The sequence below is a fragment of the Narcine bancroftii genome, chromosome 2, assembly GCF_036971445.1.
Source record: "Narcine bancroftii isolate sNarBan1 chromosome 2, sNarBan1.hap1, whole genome shotgun sequence".
Taxonomy (NCBI): domain Eukaryota; kingdom Metazoa; phylum Chordata; class Chondrichthyes; order Torpediniformes; family Narcinidae; genus Narcine; species Narcine bancroftii.
In genome coordinates, this window is record NC_091470.1 from 101,177,246 (window position 1) to 101,196,992 (window position 19,747).

The 19,747-nt window shown below is 40.1% G+C and overlaps 1 protein-coding gene across 1 annotated transcript in view; it reads right to left on the minus strand.

The window, feature by feature from the left end:
* The window catches only part of add2 (adducin 2 (beta)), a 101,969-nt gene extending 98,867 nt beyond the window's left edge, over positions 1-3,102 (minus strand). Inside the window, exon 1 of the mRNA XM_069917724.1 lies at positions 2,899-3,102. The gene's annotated coding sequence lies outside the window, so the exon portion shown is untranslated. The remainder of the gene's footprint in view (positions 1-2,898) is intronic.
* Positions 3,103-19,747: the final 16,645 nt, after the last annotated feature.

The following is a 19,747-nucleotide window of genomic DNA, read 5'->3' on the forward strand; positions in this document are numbered from 1 at the left end:
GGAGTTCTGAAACCGTGCACATAACGAGTCAATGAGGGATGATTAAAACAGCGGTTTTCAAACTTTTTCTTTTCACCCACATCACACCTTAAGCAATCCCTTACAGAGCACCGATGGCAGAGGGATTACTTAAAGTAGTACGTGAGTGGAAAGAAAAAGGTTGAGAACCACTGATCTACTGCCTTTAATGAAGGCTGCCTGTCCTGCTGTGTTCTGTTAGCATGGCATGTTGCTCAGAGTAAAAACCTTTGAGTTTTATATTGTCACTTTCCCCGATATTTATTCATCTAGCTGCTATTGAACCAGAACACCTGACCATATTTACACTGTTGCTTGGTACAAATTGGCCACAGCATTTCCCACATTACAGGCAATGAAGAGGTTACTGTTGGAAAATAGAGATTGTACAAGGCACTCCACAAATGCAAGTCTTTCTTGGTTGCTAAAAACTATAAACCCCAGTACAATTTAATTATAAAAGCCAATAGAAAGTTAGAACTCAATTTAAAGGGGCTGAATACTAAGAAGTGCTACAATTGGACAGTCTCTGCTAAGACCTCATCTGGCACACTGCATTTAATTAGATGCACACACTGACAGAGGCCAATGGCACATCGAGCATGTTCCAGTTCTAATTAAATCCAGACATTCCACTTCAGGAAGTATTTCTAAGCTGCTTCAACAGAACGTTTTCATGGTTGAAGGGGTTAACTCACTGAAACAGCCCTGCCAGGTCCAGGCATATATCCCCTCAACCACACAAGATTAAGGGATGATCTAGTTAAGGTGGCTTAAAATGTTGAAAAGATTTGACAGTATTGGTAGTGGAATTATTTTCTCTGCTGTGGAACAAGGGGATATTACCTGAAAAGGAGTCCTTGTACCATTGGAGATCTTTGCACAAGGAGTATTGAAAATTCAAAGTCAGGCAGTTATTTGCCATCAATGAACCAAAGCCACTGCCTCACTTTGACTTTTCATGCACTATTTTTATTTATTTTTGTAGGGTGGTTTATATAAATGTTTGCCCCATGATGCTGTCGCAAAACAACAAATTTCATGACTTGCTCGTGACAATAAATTCTGAGTCTTGAGAATCTGACCCCTGAGCTGAAACTGGGGCCCACTGAAATTTCAAGCTTGAATTTTTTGGTTCGGCAAGTGCATTAAGGAAAATTTGAGTAAGACACGAGCTGGGGCTGAGCAGCTGAGATGTAACAATGGGGATGGGGAAATCCATGTCTCTGGAGTTCAAAAATGACCAATTGTAACAAAGGTGTAAGCTTGCATGGGATGAGGAGAAAGAAATGATCGCCAGAATATTTTTGAAATATCTTTCTTGTATTGAGATAGTATCAACTCTGTATGGGAACTAAACACTACCACAATGTTCTTCAAACCAAATAGACACACATTTTAACAACAATCTTAAACTAAATATGACCACACATATCATTGCATTTTCCATTTGTAAACAAGATTTTTTTTGAGTGCTACCTAAACCAAGATACTTTTACAACCTTTCAGTACATCTAATAACACGCTGTGAAATCAGATAAGAGTGGCTTCACTTGGCACAAAACTGCATGAGCAGTTCCATTCAAATCTCATTGCAATGGATGGCAGACTCCTGGAACAGAACAATCAATTGTTGTACAATATAAATCAACTGATGTATGTTCATTGTTCTGGGCAGTTCTCCCACAGCTGCTGCAGTAACTGCGCAAGAGTCTACGATCAGCCTTTCACCATATAAAGATCCAGGGTAACATGGAGTAAAACACGAAAGTCTGCAGGTTGACGATGCTGGAGAAACTCAGCTGGTCAAACAATGTCCTTTATGTAGCAACGGTTTGATGCCCGAAACATTGATGATGTATCTTTTATCTTTGCTACATAAAGTGCACCGTTTCTCCAGCAATGTGCTTTGAGTCCAGGGTAACAATATGACATTCCAATACCCAGCTCCGAGAGGAGGATATTATAGTCAAAGCAACTGCGTTGAACGACCATCTGGCAACATCTGCCTTTCGCCCAGTGACAATTTGCCTCGGAGAACCCATTGCCCCACTTCGCACACTCGCTCTGCAGCCAGGTTTCGCGGCTACAAATGAAAGAAATGTTTTATAAAATCTCGAAAGAAACGCTGGATGCGGTTCCAGTTGATAGAAGGGAATGATTCATGGTTGCCTTCCGTTTTTTTTCCGCCACCTCCTCCTCCTTCCCACGTCCCAGGGTCGAGGAGTTCTCTTCCTGGCGTGTGGGTACCCAGTGGTGTGGGTGACCGAGTATCGAACGCAGCCCCAACGTAACCCAAGCCTATTCTGACGAATGTTAAGGAAACGCCTGTTTTAAGAACCTAGATTATTTTTTCCCCTCTTTCTCTTCTCTCTCTCCCGTAGTTTTAACGCAGAATCTTACTTTATCATTAGCTTTTTTAAATAATGTACAGAGGGTCATTTCTTTGCAAGATATTTTATGCACGGCAAATAAAATGTACACACTCTGGTTGTGTTATTTCCCAGCATTGTGTGACCGAGCAGACAGGTAGAGCAAAAGATCATTTGTTTCAAGGATCTTGTTCAACAAAGACCGGCGCTCAATGGGTCCAAGGGTCCCTCTGCAGATTATAACCCAACCCACTCCACAAACAATAGCATGTTAGTCCAGCCACCGTGCCAAAGGGATAAAATTCAATCCCCCCCCACCCACCCCTGTCGAATAATGAATCAGCATTTAAACCCCATCCATGCATTCCAAAAGTTAGTACCCGCAAAGGCAACTGAGGTTGCAAAATGCGTCCTGCATCATCCCCTGGAAAGAAACATGAGCGGAGATTCACGGACACGCCTCAGCAACGTCGACCACCGTGGGATAAGACAACACAAGCAGCCTCACCGAATAATGCGCTGTCCTCGAAAATGCAGAATCTGGCGAGAATACAATCAGCAGCGAGGTTCCCTTCGCCCGTCCGTCCGGAGGAAGCGTCCGTGACTCCGCATTGGAAGCCCAGCGACGCGCCCGCAGCCCCGCAACCTTGCGCTCACTCCCCAGACGGAGGCGACGCTCCCGCAGTTCGCAGGCGGCCCCGATGCACCTGTTTGCATCAGAGGCTGGCATTGCCCGCCGGCTCGGCTTGCTGCAGCCCCTCCACCGCTCCGGGACCGCCGCGCCCTCTGTTGGGAGCGGGGAAGAATGAAAGGAGGAATGGGGGGGGGGGGGGGGGGGGGGGGTCCCGACCGGGGCACCCGCCTGCTGCACAGGGCGTGTCCCACACCCTCCCACTTCGCTCAGGCTCAGAATTTATTGACAGGATCACGTCACGGAATTCGGTCCTTTGCAGCTGCAAGCATTTATATAAAAACCACCGAACAGAAAATAAATGAACAGAGTAAGAAAAAGTCAAAGTGAGGCAGTGTTTGGTTCATTATTCATTCAGGAATCTGATGGCAGAGGAGAAGAAACTGTCCTTGTACCACTGAATGCTCATCTTTAGCCTCCATTCTCTCCCCCCTTTCTCTCCCTCCCCTTCTCTCCCCCCTCCATTCTCTCCCCCCATTCTCTCCCCCTTCTCTCTCCCCCCTTCTCCTCTCCCCCCCTCTTGTCCTACTTGTCCTTCAAGTAGGATTTCAGTTGGTAGTATGCCAACATTGTATCGTAAGTTATATTATATTTATCCTTCAATTGTTCAAAGGATAATAGTTTATTTCCCGAAAAACTATTTTCTATTCTTTTGATCCTTTTTTTCTCCCATTCTCTAAAGGAAAGGTTATCTATTGTAAAAGGGATTAGCTGATTTTGCATCAGTATTAGTTTTGGTAGTTGGTAATTTGTTTTATTCCTTTCTACATGAATCTTCTTCCAAATGTTGAGCAGATGATGTAATACTGGAGAATTCCTACATTGTACCAATTTTTCATCCCATTTATATAATATATGTTCGGGTATCTTCTCCCCTAATCTAGTCCAATCTGGCTTTTCCCTTGTTTGATAAAAATCTGATAGGTTATCTTAATTGTGCAGCTCTATAATAATTTTTAAAGTTTGGTAGTTGTAAGCCTCCTTGTTTATACCATTCTGTTAATTTATCTAGTGCTATCCTTGGTTTCCCCCCTTTCCATAAAAATTTCCTTATTATTTTCTTTAACTCCTTGAAGAATTTCTCTGTCAAGTGTATTGGCAATGCCTGAAATAGGTATTGTATCCTTGGAAAAATATTCATTTTAATACAGTTTATCCTTCCTATTAGTGATAGTGGTAAGTCTTTCCAATGCTCTAAGTCGTCCTGTAATTTTTTCATTAGTGGATAATAATTGAGTTTATATAGATGGCCAAGGTTTTTATTTATTTATATACCTAGGTATCGCATTGCTTGCATTTGCCATCTGAATGGTGATTCTTTCTTAAATTTTGAGAAATCCGCATTATTCATTGGCATTGCTTCACTTTTATTTGTGTTAATCTTGTATCCCAACACTTCTCCAGATTCCTTCAATTTCCTATGTAATTCTTTTATTGATATTTCTGGTTCTGTTAAGTATACTATAACGTCATCTGCAAATAAACTGATTTTATATTCCTTGTCTTTTATTTTTATCCCTTTTATTTTATTTTCTGTTCTTATCAGTTCTGCTAGTGGTTCTATGGCTAACGCGAACAATAAGGGCGATAGTGGGCATCCCTGCCTTGTTGATCTGCTTAAGTTAAATTGTTTTGATATATATCCATTTACTGTCACTTTCGCCAATGACCCCTTATATAATGCTTTAATCCAATTAATATATTTCTCTGGTAGGCTGAATTTTTGTAGTACTTTGAATAAATAATTCCATTCTACTCTGTCAAAGGACTTCTCTGCGTCTAAAGTAACCGCTACTGTTGGTGCTTTATTAAGTTAATAAATTTACAGATATTGTCTGTTGTTCATCTTTTTTTAATAAATCCAGTTTGGTCTAGATTTACTATTTTTAGTACATAGTCGGCCAATCTGTTTGCTAATAGTTTAGCTATTATCTTATAATCTGTGTCAAGTAGAGATATTGGTCTATATGATGCTGGTGCTAATGGATCTTTCCCTGTCTTTGGTATTACTGTAATTATTGCTATTTTGCATGAATCTGGTAAGCTTTGTGTTTTATCAATCTGGTTGATTACTTCCAGGAGGGAAGGAATTAATAAGTCTTTAAATGTTTTATAGAATTCTATTGGGAATCCATCTTCTCCTGGTGTTTTATTATTCGGTAGTTTTTTTATTATCTCTTGTATTTCTACTATTTCAAATGGTTCTGTTAATTTATTTTGTTCCTCTGTTTGTAATTTCGGTAGTTCAATTTTAGTTAAAAATTCATCTATTTTGTCTTCTTTCCCTTCGTTTTCAGTTTGGTATAATTGTTCGTAGAATTCTCTGAAGTTTTCATTAATCTCCATTGGATTATATGTGATTTGTTTGTCTTTTTTCCTTGATGCCAATACCATTCTCTTAGTTTGTTCTGTCTTAAGCTGCCATGCTAGAATTTTGTGCATTTTTTCTCCTAGTTCATAATATTTCTGTTTTGTCTTCATTATGTTCTTCTCCACCTTATATGTTTATAGTGTTTCATATTTTATTTTTTTATCTGCCAATTCTCTTCTTTTAGTTGTGTCTTCCTTCATTGCTAATTCTTTTTCTATATTTACTATTTCCCTTTCCAACTGCTCTGTTTCCTGATTGTAGTCCTTCATCTTGGTTACATAACTTATTATTTGCCCTCTGATGAACGCTTTCATTTCGTCCCATAGTATAAACTTATCTTTCACTGATTCCATATTTATTTCAAAGTACATTTTAATTTGTATTTCAATGAATTCTCTAAAATCCTGCCTTTTAAGTAGCATGGAGTTTAATCTCCATCTATACATTCTTGGAGGGATGTCCTCTAACTCTATTGACAATATCAGGGGTGAGTGGTCCGATAATATTCTAGCTTTATATTCTGTTTTTCTTGCTCTGTCTTGCATACGAGCTGATAACAGGAATAGGTCTATTCTTGAGTATGTTTTATGTCTACCCGAATAATATGAATATTCCTTTTCGTTTGGGTGTTATTTCCTCCATATATCCAAAAGTTGCATTTCTTGCATCGCTTTAATTATAAATTTGGTAACTTTGTTCTTTCTGTTAATTTTTTTTCCCAGTTTTATTCATGTTTGAATCCAAATTAAGGTTGAAATCCCCTCCTATTAGTATGTTCCCTTGCGTGTCTGCTATCTTCAAAAAAATTTCTTGCATAAATTTTTGATCTTTTTCATTATGTGAATATACATTGAGCAAATTCCAAAATTCCGAATATATCTGACATTTTATCATTACATATCTCCCTGCTGGATCTATTATTTCCTCTTCTATTTTAATTGGTACATTTTTACTGATTAATATAGCTACTCCTCTAGCTTTTGAATTATATGATGCTGCTATTACATGTCCTATCCAATCTCTCTTTAATTTCTTGTGCTCCACTTCAGTTAAGTGTGTTTCTTGCACGAATGCTATATCAAGTTTTTCTTTCAGTAAATTTAGCAGTTTCTTCCTTTTGATTTGGTTATGTATTCCATTAATATTTAAAGTCATATAGTTCAACATGGCCATTTCATACTTTGTTTATCTTTCCTTTCCGTTTCCTCATCATCACCTTTCCTTCTTATCCATTTCTGCTTTCTTTTTTTGAACACTTTATAAGACAACATTTCCCTCATTCTCCTGTCTAAAATTTCTTTAACCCCACTATCCCCTCCCCTTCCTGAGTTGCCCTTTATCCCTTGTCGGGCAACCACATCTCCCCTCTCCATTTGGATTTGCGAATTCACTCACAAGCGTCAACTGATTTCGCATTGACTGTAACTCCTCCCCACCCAGCCCCCCCCAGAAAAGATCTTAATTTTCATATACAACAAAGGTCACTCTTTTAATTCCCTCCTTACTTCCTCTCTTCCCTTTCTTTCCCTTATTAATTCTTATCTATACTCTATATATTTTCTTTTAAATACGGATACACTCATGTACACACATGTACATACCCACACACACACATATATATATATATATACCCATATACACACATACATATAGTTCATGGTCATTTTTGCTCTCGTTACATGTCTTCATCTCTGTCTGTTTTGTAGTTGTTCTGCAAATTTTCGTGCTTCCTCCGGATCCGAGAATAGTCTGTTTGCTGCCCTGGAATAAATATTTTAAGTACCGCTGAGTACTTTAGCATAAATTTATATCCTTTTTTCCATAGGATTGCTTTTGCTGTATTAAACTCCTTCCTCTTCTTCAGGAGTTCAAGACTTGTATCTGGATAGAAAAAAATTTTTTGACCTTTGTACTCCAGTGGCTTTTTGTCTTCTCTTATTTTCTTCATTGCTTTCTCCAATATATTTTCTCTTGTTGTATATCTTAGGAATTTTACTAAAATGGATGTTGGTTTTTGTTGTGGTTTAGGGGCTAATGTTCTATGTGCCCTTTCTATTTCCATTTCTTCCTATAATTCTGGTCTTCCTAGGACCCTGGGGATCCAATCTTTTATAAATTCTCTCGTATTCTTGCCTTCTTCATCTTCCATAAGGCCCACTATCTTTATATTATTTCTTCTATTATAATTTTCCATTATATCTATCTTCTGAGCTAACAGCTCTTGTGTCTCTAACTTTTTTATTAGATTCTTCTAATTTCTTTTTTAAGTCCTCGACTTCCATTTCTACGGCTGTTTCTTGTTTTTCCACCTTGTCTACTCTTTTTCCTATATCTGACATGACCCTCTCTAATCTATTCATTTTTTCTTCTGTACTTTTTATTCTTTTTATCTCACTAAATTCTTGTGATTGCCATTCTTTTACTGATTCCATATATTCTTTAAAAAAAAAATAGGGTGGTGTGGATCCTTGATGATTGCTGCTGCTCTCCGATGGCAGCTTTCCCCATAGATGGTGAGAAGGGTTTTACCCGTGATGTCCTGGGCTGCATCCACCATCTTTTGCAGGGCTTTACACTCAGGGATACTGGTGTCCCCAGACCAGGCCAGGGTGTAGCTGGTCAACACACTCTCCAACACACTTCTGTAGAAGTTCATCCATTGGAGGTAAAGAAACATTATTGATGCTTCAGGTCTAAGTAAAAAAGCAGACAGGTGCCTGAATGGGCACAGGCAAAAGGCCATAAGTGGAAATAATAGGACAGGAAAGGTGATAATTGACTGGGTGTGGAGACAGGGGAAAGAAGAGAGAAAAACCCCTTCTATAGTGGAAAGAAAGTGATTGTAAAGACAGATATTCTCAGTCTTTAAATCATTTCACTTACCTCCATAAAAAGGTCCGAAGGTGGATCGACTGGTCGAACTTGCTTCATCTTCCATCTGCCCTGGGGGGGGTAAACAGAGGTGGAGTGATGTCACTCCACCACCTCTGTAAAAGGAAAGCGGCTCTAAAGGGGAGGGCCTATGACATCACGATGATGCCGTCAGCCCACAACCCAGGAGCACGGATTTTTAAAAAGCCCATATGGTTAATAGAGGTGATTACATTGCGCAGGAGATCTGGCCGAGTCCTAAGATTGCTTGCACAGATCTCCACTGGCATTCTTACCGGCTCTTTGGTCACCATCTGAGTAGAGGCCACTTTCCCTTCTTTGGCGTGTATGTTTTAGGTCACATGCCCTGCCTCCCTCAGCTCGACACAAACGCACCGCGGGATCCACCTTAAAGGTCATCACTATAAAAGGTAAATTTGCCTTTTTTTTTAAAACTGGAGCCGGCTATAATGTGGGGGTTCACCATAAAAAGGGCTGTAGAGAGCTAGAGGAAAGGAGACAGAGACACACTCACTCATGAGCCCTTTTAATTTAACATTAATCTTGGACGTGTGCAGCATTTAAATGAGCACCTGAAGTTGCACCTTGAGAGCTGGAGATGGCAGGGAGACTGGCTAGTGTGTGCAGTCTTCCCATTTGTCAGCGACACTTGCTGTTGTCATGGTTTTGCAATTAAATCAAAACCACCATATGTTCTAGAAGGCTCATCGACTTAAAATGTGAAGATAATTGCCCAAGCATGAACACTACTTTTGGCAAGATGGGTTGTGAAACTGGAGGTGGGCACAAATTGCATTGATTGATGACTGAAATCAGAAGTAGTATACAAAAGATCATCCATTCCATTTTATTCTAGTTGACTTTATTCCGGGGCCACGCAAACCACCTGCAGTGAGCCAAACTCCAAGGTTAATGCTTTGAAGATGAAAACATTCTGCCATAACCTCAAAACAATCCAAGAACCAAAACTGATTAAGTAAAAACACAACACTGGAGAAATTCAGCAGGTCCTTTATGTAGCAAAGGTAAAAATACATAACCGATGTTTCGGGCTTGAGCCCTTCATCAAGGTATGGAAAATGTTGGCAGGCATCCAAACAAAAAAAAAGGGGGGGAGTGGGAAAGAGAGAAAGGTGTGATCACATTTTTACCTTTGCAACATAAAGGATTCAGTTTGACTTGCTGTGTTTCTCCAGATTGAATTTTTACTTCAATCATGGTGACTACAGATTTTTGTGTTTTAATTCCAAAATTGATGAAGCTTGATTTACCATCCAACCAAATAGACCACGTACTTCAAAATGAATTAATGCTCTTGTTTAATGTTGCTTATTTCACATTTACAGTTCAGTCTTTAACAATATTATACATTGCCTTTGGTCCAAACACATTTTCCTTGTCAAATCATCTTAGAATCTGTAACAAAATTAAATGAGAAAGAAGTTAAATGAAGTATCTGACAAGAGAGAGAGAGAGAGAGAAATGTAATAATGAAATTTTGTGGACCAATTTTTAGGGTAAAATTTAGGAGATTAACTATTACATGCATATTACTTTTGACTGCAGTAAGTACCTGCATCGTTTGGGGTGTCGGGAGTTCAGATGGGTGGGTGGTCAGGACTTGTGCAGGTTCTGTGGGCGGGATGTTGAGAGCTTGGATGAGGGGTGGCTGGGACCTAGGTGAGAGTCCAAGACATCAGCAGCTTGGATGGACAGGGGCCAAAAATAGGGAAGTTGACTTTTATACAAGCGCATACAGTATATGGCTATCTGTTACACTAAATTCCCAGGGACCAGTTTTTCAAGTCAAGATTGTTGTTACAAGTTTTGAAGTTGGATTTCTTAAATCCATGGCATAAGTAAATGGACAATATTAAACAAACAAAGTTTTCATAATCTTCTCAAAGTTATAAAAAGAAATTTCAATTGGAGTTTTTTTAATTAATTTGCCACAAGGAGGCACCAGTTATTGCTCTTGATCAACGTGTTTTGCCAACCACATTGCTGAGAGCCTGGGGTCGCACGTGGGCCACAGATTACACTGGACAATGAAGATTTTGTTTCATGAAAACTTTGAGTACATTTTATGGATTTTGGGCTGCTGATCAGAAAAATTGCCTTAAAATGCCCTATCATGTACTACACACACACACACACACACACACACACACACACACACACACACACACACACACACACACACACACACACACACACACACACACACACACACACACACACACACACACACACACACACACCTTATTTTTGTGATTTCCTGTCATATTTAAATCTTCTAGTGCTATGCAAATATTGTCTTAGGCCTGAACGTGCTTACTCAGGATAGACGAAGACTGGGTATAGAGCAGGTCACATGTACAGATACTGTGCATTAGATTAATTATAGATTGAACACGTTGATGCACATGTTCTTTAAGCAATAGCACAGTGAACAATAGTATTTGTCGTCTTCAGGAAGATTCAATACAGCAGAAAAGTGTCGTCAATGTCACAACAGCTGCGACATTCTGTGACATCTGTGGTGAGTATATGCTTAAAGTTCAAAGACACAGCATGGCTGAACTTGTGAAGAAAGCCTATTGAGCTCTACTTTGGATGTAAAGTTGGTGACCAAGACAAACCCTGGGCTCCTCACATTTGTTGTGCAACATGTGCAGTCAACCGGAGAGCTTCATTATGTGATTAAACATGCCAAATTCAATAAAAGCATATGTAATATTTCTCCTACTTCTACATCACACAGCAAATCTGAAAGCATTTTTGTGTTCATCCCGAAGTTGTCTATAATAATACTCAATTTCTTTTCAGGAAGCAAACCATTTGAAAAACATTGTTGTCTAGAGAGATTGGAAATTCCATGATGACAGATATTAGATAATATAACTCTAAAATATGATTATAGATTCAGATCAGCTCCAAGAGGAGAAATTGGATGGAATGATTCAACTAAATAAAGTTTTAAATCAGAAATAATTCTCAGATGGCAAAAGAATCAAGATGCCAAAAGTTTTGCAAGTACCAAAGTGAAAATAGCTCAAAGCCATGGACTGAAGAATTAAAATGTATAAAGTCTGCAGAATAGACAGATATTTATCTGTAAGTGAATGCAACGATGCTGGAAACAAAACAGGAAAGTCCGCAGACACCGTGGTTGAAGTAAAATAAACACGATGCTGGAGAAACTCAGCAGGTCAAACAGTTAAAGATACATAATCAACGTTTCGGGCTTGAGCCCTTTATCAAGGTATGAGCAAAATGCAAGCAGGCACTCAAACAAAATGGCAGAGGGAAGGGGCAGGCACTCAAACAAAATGGCAGAGGGAAGGGACAGGCACTCAAACAAAATGGCAGAGGGAAGGGACAGGCACTCAAACAAAATGGCAGAGGGAAGGGACAGGCACTCAAACAAAATGGCAGAGGGAAGGGGCAGGCACTCAAACAAAATGGCAGAGGGAAGGGGCAGGCACTCAAACAAAATGGCAGAGGGAAGGGGCAGGCACTCAAACAAAATGGCAGAGGGAAGGGGCAGGCACTCAAACAAAATGGCAGAGGGAAGGGGCAGGCACTCAAACAAAATGGCAGAGGGAAGGGGCAGGCACTCAAACAAAATGGCAGAGGGAAGGGGCAGGCACTCAAACAAAATGGCAGAGGGAAGGGGCAGGCACTCAAACAAAATGGCAGAGGGAAGGGGCAGGCACTCAAACAAAATGGCAGAGGGAAGGGGCAGGCACTCAAACAAAATGGCAGAGGGAAGGGGCAGGCACTCAAACAAAATGGCAGAGGGAAGGGGCAGGCACTCAAACAAAATGGCAGAGGGAAGGGGCAGGCACTCAAACAAAATGGCAGAGGGAAGGGGCAGGCACTCAAACAAAATGGCAGAGGGAAGGGGCAGGCACTCAAACAAAATGGCAGAGGGAAGGGGAAGGCACTCAAACAAAATGGCAGAGGGAAGGGGCAGGCACTCAAACAAAATGGCAGAGGGAAGGGGCAGGCACTCAAACAAAATGGCAGAGGGAAGGGGCAGGCACTCAAACAAAATGGCAGAGGGAAGGGGCAGGCACTCAAACAAAATGGCAGAGGGAAGGGGCAGGCACTCAAACAAAATGGCAGAGGGAAGGGGCAGGCACTCAAACAAAATGGCAGAGGGAAGGGGCAGGCACTCAAACAAAATGGCAGAGCGAAGGGGCAGGCACTCAAACAAAATGGCAGAGGGAAGGGGCAGGCACTCAAACAAAATGGCAGAGCGAAGGGGCAGGCACTCAAACAAAATGGCAGAGGGAAGGGGCAGGCACTCAAACAAAATGGCAGAGGGAAGGGGCAGGGAGAAGCATGCGCCACTCTCCATTAACACTTAATTTTCTGCCTGGCACTCTCCAATCAGATGGCATTAACTTCTCTAGTTTCTGCTAGACTTCTCCCCATTCCACCCCTCTTCTCCATCCTGGTCTTCTTTTCTCCAGCTCTCCACCCCATTCCCTCTCCATTCACAGAGCCATTCCCCCCCCCCCCCCCATGCTGTTGTGTTGTCCCTCCCTTATCCTGCCTGTGGGACTGTGCTCCTCCCCCTGCACAGTGGATGTGAAACCAGGATCAAGGGTCTTTCATTGATGAACAATGAACAAAGTCCAGCCAACATGTTAAAGTTTAGTGTCCCTTTCCAGTCCCCCTCCACCACCACCCCCCCTACCGACTGGCCAAACTTGTTCTCACCCTTAATAACTTTTCATTTGACTCATCCCATTTTCTCCATATCAAAGGTGTAGCCATGGGACCCCACATGGGTCCCAGCTATGGCTGCCTTTTGGTTGGCTTTGTGGAGCAATCCATACTGCAAACCTGCATAGGCAAGGCCCCTCAACTCTTCTTCTGCTGCTAGGTTAAAGTGCCTGCCTACATTTTGTTCACACCTTATTGAAGGGCTCAAGCCCGAAACGTTGATTATGTATACATTTTGAATATTAATTTTGTGTTTTATTTTTAAATTTAGACACACAGCACAGTAACAAGCACTTTCGGCCTACAAGCCCATTCTGCCAAATTAATCTACAACCCCAGTATATTTTTGAATGGTGGGAAGAAACCAGAATACCTGAAGGAAATCCACACAGACACAGGGAAAACATACAAACTCCTTGTAGACAGTGCTGGATTTGAAACCCAGTTGTTGGTGCTGTAACAGCATTGCACTAACTGCTAAGATAACTCTGCTGCCTGTATCTTTACGGTATAAAGTACACTGCTGAGTTTCTCCAGCATTGTGCTTTAATCTTCTTTCCATTGTGAAATGACACGTGTGGCAGGGTGATGGGATTGGCATCTGCTCACCTTATACTACTCCACACTTAATCGAAAGGCTACATTGGAACTGGAGCCTTCGTTTGCTTGGAAAATCTGAAATTGAAATAAGCCAAATTCAGAATAGGAACTGACCCTGCGCAAAACATTATAAATGACATCTTCCTCATGCCATTCACTTGCTACACAGAACAGAACCAAGTTATTCAACCCCCAGATGCACAGTCTCATTATGCAATAAGCCTTTAATATGCACAGCCATTTATTTCTTTTGAACACTGATGTTTAGGTAACTTAAAAAAAAAAATCAGTCAACTATTCCGTGGGGCTGTGATCATTGCATTCTAACCATACATTGAGTGAAAAAAATTCTTCTGGTGTTTGAAAGATAAACATTTGTAGAGTGTAAAGCCAGACACTAGTTTGTTCTACTAATGTCTATGTTTATGGTCAAGTTTGATTCAGTACAAATGAAAACTTTTCTTTCCTCATACAGTATGCAGTCTTAAAATAATGATCAAAGCAAATTATAGATGCTCAAAACATGAAGTAAAAGAGAAAATGGTTGAAATATTCAAGTCAATCAAGAGCAGTGGAGAGAAATCAGAAAATGGGAGCAAAAGTGAATAATTACTACACATACCTAATTTCCAGCATTCATATCTGCTCATTTTTTGCTTCTATTTTCGCATCTCCCATTTACAATTCATGAGCGCGCCCCCGCTCCCCCGCCCCCGATCATCTGGTTCCAAATCATCCCCTTTTGTATTCTTCTCTCTATCCAATGACAGACCTTCCCTTTTGTTCTCTCCTTGTGATCATCAGTGGGAAATGTTAAATGTTAAACATCATATAGTTCCAGCTTTTTCCATTTTCCTTATGTTGGTCTATTTTATTTAGAGCAGAACCTCAGTCATTTCAATCTTTCCTGATTATATCAAGTAATGTGTCCTCATTGTAAAATGGCACAGAGAAGATTTACAATGCTGCTATATCCTTTTCAAGATCGGGAGAAGCAATTTAACGTGATCAGGAAAAGATCCACAAGTGACAAAAGCAGCTCTATGATTTGGAATGCACCAAGAAGGTGATATATGTAGTTTTCAAAAAGAATTGACAGTTAATTTAAAAAATATATAATTCTGCACCAAAAGCTGGGGAATGTTGTTAATTCTGCAAAGAGTCAGCACTGATTCAATGTGCTAAATAGTTTCCTGTACTACAATAATTCCACAGATTCAGAATGATGCTGCCTCTCAAGGAAGGAAAGGATTCCATCAAAATGAGAACTTCCTGGAAGTTAACATTTCATATGGTTTACAACCAGGACAAAACAATACTACAAGTATTAAAACCATGAACCAATTAAGAAGAACTAATTCCATTACAAATTCATGGGCACTCCTCTATTTTTCCTGCACTTGCCAGTTGACTAAACACACGCATGAACATGCTTGTGCAATATTCAGATGTAATATTACATATATAGAGCCGTCCATAATATTTGGAACAAATGCACTTTAAAAAAAAAAATTGCCCCTGAGCTCCATGGTTTAAAATTGGTAATCAAACAATTCCCATGTGATTAAAGTGCACAGATTTTATTCCAGGTTATACCAAAATGTATACAAATATCCTGAAATAAAATCTGTAACGTGTACTTGGGAATTGTTTGATTACACAGGCAAGGAAAAAAAAGCATCTTTATCCCAAACATTTATGGAGGGCCCTGTAGTCATGGTAGTGGTTTACAAAAGAAACATTATGAGGTACATCACCAAGCTTCCATCCTGTAGCTGGACGATTCCCAGAAAGGGCATGATGTGATTATCCCAAATATTGCATTCATTTTCATAAGCTGCAGGCTCTAGCTGACTTCCTGTGTCATCCACTTGATCTGGAGGCTTATCAATGTCATTTCCTGGAAGTGCACTGTTCACCAACAACTGTGACTCCCCAAAGTTAGGAAGTTGTGCATCACTGTTACAGTCAACAAGGTCCTGTCCTAAAAGTAACAGATATTGCATTAGATTGTCAAAACCAAACAAATATACAGGGTGAAACACCAAAGTCTGCAGACACTGTGATTGTAGTAAAAGCACAGAAATGCCAGAGGAACTCAGCAGGTCTCACAGCATCCATAGGAGGTGAAGATACATAATTTATCAGTTTGGTACACAAAAAGGCAACTTTGAAGGAAAAATACTAACCTTTTAGTGATGAAAATTGCGACTGTCATTGGTTCAGAATTTGAAAGGGAGTTTCTACAATTAATTAAATCTTTATTAGCATTTAACTCAGGACCTTTTATCTTGGAGCATAAGGATTGCTCAAATACATACCCTTCAGTACAAAAATGTGCTAAATATAGGTCTAGGAAACTTTCCCTTCATTCATTGGAGGGAAGGATCATTTTATCCCAGGCCATCCCTTAAATCACTATTCAAGATTCACCTCACAATTCAGAAATACAGTTTAAAAAAACCACCTGGTATCCAGCACCTTATGGGGACTGGCAGATGATGGATAAATGAATTTTGCAGTTGTTTGAGATTACACATGGATTGGTGAGGTGTGCCCTTTTTAAACTTATGTATCATTTTTTTTAAAAAACCTATTTATTTGCCATGAATTTCTTTTTGGTGGTTGTTTGAGTTCAAGACAACAGGAGTTTTACTGTGCAAGTGGTTTTAAGCAGAGCATAACACTGCCATCAACTTCATTTAGTTCAAAGTGAGTATTCATCGCAACCATGAGCCTAACGTAGTAGTTTCTGGGACTTAGACAGAAATTGCAGCTATTAAAATAATTTGAAAAATTTAATATTCAAGATCAAGGTCTGGCGTTTACACAATGCCATAACTCTAGAAAGACACAAATAATCCTTACTTCAGTACCTCCGGATTCCTGCAAAACAACATGAAGCAGGCGAATATATTCCGACGCAGCCCTGAGCACATGAACTTTGCTTGGTTTTCGGTCTTTAGAAATCAAAGGCACGATACTCCTGAGCTTTGAGAAGCCGCCATTTATGGTCTGTATCTGAAGATAAAAATTTTTTTTTATGAATTATTTTCTGGGGTCTGGTTAATGTCAGCATTTAGTCCCTTTTCTAATTACCCTCGAGAATGTGGTGGAGAGCCACCATCTTGAAGCATGGCAAAAGGGAGTAGAGGGTAGTGCTGGGGAAGGGTGTTCCAGGATTTTAGATCCTCAAATTTGAAATGTGTATAAGTTGGAAGGAAAGATGCAGATGTGATGATGTCATGTACTTGCTGCCCTTGTACTCTTTGGAGATAGAGGGAATATCCTAGTTGAACAATTGTGCTACACTCAACATTTCTATCAGCAATATTTTTAATTTGGTTTTTAGATATGCAGCCCTGTAACTGGCCCTTCTGACCCACAAGCCCATACCTCCCAATTAACCTACAACACCCGTATGTTTTTGAAGGAAACTGGTGCACCCAGAGAATGTACAAACTCCTTCTGGACAACGCCAGATTCAAATCTGGGGTGCTGGCACTGTAACAGCATGGTGTTAACTGCTACACTAAGCTGGCTGCCCATCATTGCCTTTACTTTGGAGTGTGGGGTTTCACTATTATATTCAAGAACAAAATACAATTCAAATAGCACAATTCAAATGCCATCAACAAATTTTCCGACAATTCCATGATCGTCAGCAGAATCACAGATGGCAATGAGGAAACGTAGAGAAGGGAGACAGATCAGCGAGTTGAGTGGTGTCACAACAACAACATTACACTCAACATCAGCAAAACTAAGGAATGATCGTGGATTTAAGGAAGGGGAAATGAGGAGAAAACCAACCAGTTCTCATCAAGGCATCAACAGTAGAAAGGGTAAAGAACTTCAAATTCCTGGGTGTCAACAACTCTAAAGATCTAGTCTGGAGCCTCCACATCCATACAATAACAATGAAGGTTCACCAGCAGGTGTTTGAGGGGATTTGATGTGGGATCAAAGACTCTTACAAATTTAAACAGGTGTACCACAGAGCGCGTTCTGACTGATTGCACTGTCTGGTATGGAGATGCCAATGCACAGGACAGGAAAAGACTACAGAGAGTTGTGAACTCAGCCAACACCATCACAAGCATCAGTCTTCACTCCATCAAGGAGATCTACAAGAGGCGGTGCGGTGTCTTAAGAAAGCAGCCTCTGTCCTCAAGGACCTCCATCACCCAGGCCACGCCCTCTTCACACTGCTACCAACAGGGAAGAGGCACAGGAGCCTGTGGATGAATACACAATGGTACAAAAACAGCTTCTACCCTTTCACCATCAAATTTCAGAATGAACAATGAACCACAGATACCACTTCACGTTCTCTTTTTTGCACTACATTAAAAAAAAAATTAATTAATGTATTTGCACTGATGCTGCCGCCAAACAACGAATTTCATGACATGTTCAAAACAATAAAATTTTGATTCTTCTGAAACAATTTCATTCATCCAACACTATGTGATGATTGCTTACTGCAGTGGTCTTCATGTACTCCAACAATATTTAGTGAATACAGAACTTTAATCTCTCAAGGATCTTATTTCTAAGACACTTGAAAAAAAAAACCAATTTCAGTACTACAAATGTGGACAATTATATTCCTTTTGTCTGGGTGTATATTAACCCAGAAATAATTCGGGTGTGTTTAAAATGCACAAGATAATTAACAGACCTAAGCATTTAATATTTGGTGACTAGTTTATCAGGACTGAGTTGTGGACTTGAATGGAAGTTCCATTCCCATCTTATCAACAGAAGACTTAAAATTTAACTAAATAAATCTGGACCATAGAATATATGGAATCATGCTAGCTACTGACTGTAAAACTGCAGAACTGATCTCTGTCTCTCTCTCTGAGAGAAAGCCTGTTTGACTCTCTCTGCTTGCAAAACCACATGATCCTCCTAGATTTCCTGGAACCAACACACCAATGGCATCATGAAGAAAGCCTCTACTTCCTCAGGAGTTTGTGGAGGAGCTAGTGGAGTTGTTCAAGTGAACCGGTACGGACTTGAAGGGCCGACATGCCTGTTTCCGTGCTGTAAATGGTTATATGGTTAAATAGCCATTCAAAAAGACAAATTCTTGAAATTTCCATTAACATTTACTAGAAAAACTCCACCCCAATTTAAATACTCACACACACTTCACAAATGAAATTATTTTCAAAAGCTCTTAGTTTTTAAAAAAACCACAAACCCTGTTCACGAGATCCAGAACCACCCACAAAATCTGAAACAACTTCCCCATTGCAGCTAAATTAATTTGCAATAACTCCTAAACAATTTTCCATGTACTCCAATTGTAATATTAAACTGCTGCATCAAGGCATTTCAGAACTTTGATACAAATTATTAATATGCCAAAAACTGGAATGCTTTAAATCCATAATAAAAGTAGCACGAACATCCTACATGTTACAGAAACTAACAGAATATTTTCCCTGTGTTCAATAATCAATCGAACCATCAAATTATTATTTTCCAACAGGTTACAAAAACCAGGAATCATTCAGGGGAAATAAAAAAATCAAAACTTAAAGGTTTTATTCAGTGAATGTACATTAAACTAAATGATTGATAAAAAAAGCCCTCTCACCCTGTGGCGCTCTCTTGCATTAGCTGCCTGTCTCTTGCCAAACCCATGAACCTCTTTGCTAACGTACTGGCCAGAAGGTTGTCTCTTGAATTTCCTGACAGGAGCCAAAAGGGGCAATGGCCCGAAAGTTTCACTCAGGACATCATTCATCCTTTCTGCCTCTGGCACTGTAAGCAACTGACATGAAGCATCTTCTACTGCCTCCACCTGATGGATTAAGCCACAGCCCTGCAACTTCTTGTAAGCAACTTCAAAGCAACAATACTTTACATCGTCCCCTCTCTCCATCCCCCAACTCACTCCCTCGCACACCTGAATCTTGTTTTATGTAAATTGACTTGTTTTATTAAGGGAGAGAGCCCTGCAGTCAATCCTTTCCAAGGGCTCGCCTCCTTGGCACAGGTGCGCTGATTGAAGAGCGCACGGGGTTGTAGCGCTTGTAGTTGGAAAGACTC